General features: G+C 43.3%; 1 pseudogene; it reads left to right on the top strand.

Moving 5' to 3' along the window:
* The first annotated feature begins 389 nt into the window (after positions 1–389).
* Positions 390–1,322, top strand: LOC126082443 (olfactory receptor 1L3-like; annotated as a pseudogene).
* Positions 1,323–1,574: the final 252 nt, after the last annotated feature.

Raw genomic sequence — 1,574 nt, 5'->3', positions numbered from 1 at the left:
TAAGCACTTGTACTTGTGTCAGCATTCATGTTATTTACCTGATTAGTTTAAATATTTTTTTTGTTTTGTTTACAAGTATAGTAGAGAGATGAGCCTCAATTGACATATCTAAATAAGTATTGACGGGGAACTAGAGAGATATGTATCTCTGAGGTCCATCAAGGATTCTTTCTGAAGGTAAATCCACTTTCTGATGGTCCCACTTTTAACTCAGGTTAAACTTATTTGTTATTCGACTTATCATTCAACTCATTTTTGTGGACTGTGTAAGGAAAGACAGAATCATGGACCATTTGTAGAATTCCTAGGAGAAAACGGAGAGATATAAATTGAAATTGGTTGATTTGAAAATTCTGGGGTTTTCTACATTTATTAGTGTACACAGGATCATGGAAAGGGTCAATCAAACCAACAGTGTCACTGAATTCATCCTCCTGGGACTATCCTCCCGGCCAGAGGAGCAGAAGCCACTTTTTGTCCTCTTCCTCACCATGTACCTCATCACTGTGGTGGGGAACTTGCTCATCATTCTGGTCATCCACTCAGACACTCGGCTGCAGACACCCATGTATTTTTTCCTCAGCACCCTATCCTTCACTGATGTTTGCTATACAACAACCATCATTCCCAAAATGCTGGTAAACTTTCTATCAAAGAAGAAGACCATCTCCTATGCTGAGTGTATGATCCAAATGTATTTCTTCTTGGCTTTTGCCAACACAGAAAGCTACCTCCTGGCAGCCATGGCCATTGACCGCTATGTTGCCATCTGTGACCCCTTCCACTAGGTCACCACCATGAGCCACCGCCGCTGTGTCCTGCTGCTGGCCTTCTCCTGCTCCATCTCTCACCTCCATTCTCTCTTGCTAGTTCTTCTGATAAATCGTCTCATCTTCTGTGATTCCAATGTTATCCACCACTTCCTCTGTGACATCAACCCTCTATTGAAATTGTCCTGCTCCTCCACATTTGTCAATGAAATTGTAATTAACACAGAAGGATTGATAACCTTGGTGACACCCTTTATTTGCGTCATCATCTCTTACCTACGAATTCTCATTGCTGTTCTTAAGATCCCCTCAGTTGCTGGGAAGCAGAAAGCCTTCTCCACCTGTGGCTCCCATCTCACCATGGTGACCCTCTTTTATGGAAGCATCATTTATGTTTATTTCCGACCCCTGTCCAGCTACACTGTCAAGGATCGGGTGGCAACAGTCATCTACACAGTTTTGTCCTCCATGCTAAACCCTTTCATCTACAGCCTGAGAAACAAAGACATGAAGCGAGGCCTGGAGAAGCTGATGGGCAAGAAGAAGTCCTAGGAGGCACTTCTGTAGGCTTGTCCAGGAATGACTCTTCTGTGGGCCCTTGTCTCTGATGATTTCTGGTGTATACACCAAGCTACTTGAGGTTAGCATACCTAATTTGAGCGATTCATAGGGAATGGAATAGATATGACAAGACTATAGTATTATGCCCAGTCTTAGATATTCGTATCAGCCAATCAAGGCCACCTTATTAGAGCCTCCTGATTAACCCAGGGTCTTTGTACCCATCCCTCATCCCTCCCCTAC

The sequence above is a fragment of the Elephas maximus genome, chromosome 9 (assembly GCF_024166365.1).
Source record: "Elephas maximus indicus isolate mEleMax1 chromosome 9, mEleMax1 primary haplotype, whole genome shotgun sequence".
Taxonomy (NCBI): domain Eukaryota; kingdom Metazoa; phylum Chordata; class Mammalia; order Proboscidea; family Elephantidae; genus Elephas; species Elephas maximus.
The sequence above is the reverse complement of the archived record's forward strand: the minus strand, read 5'-3'. Positions and strand labels throughout refer to the sequence as shown.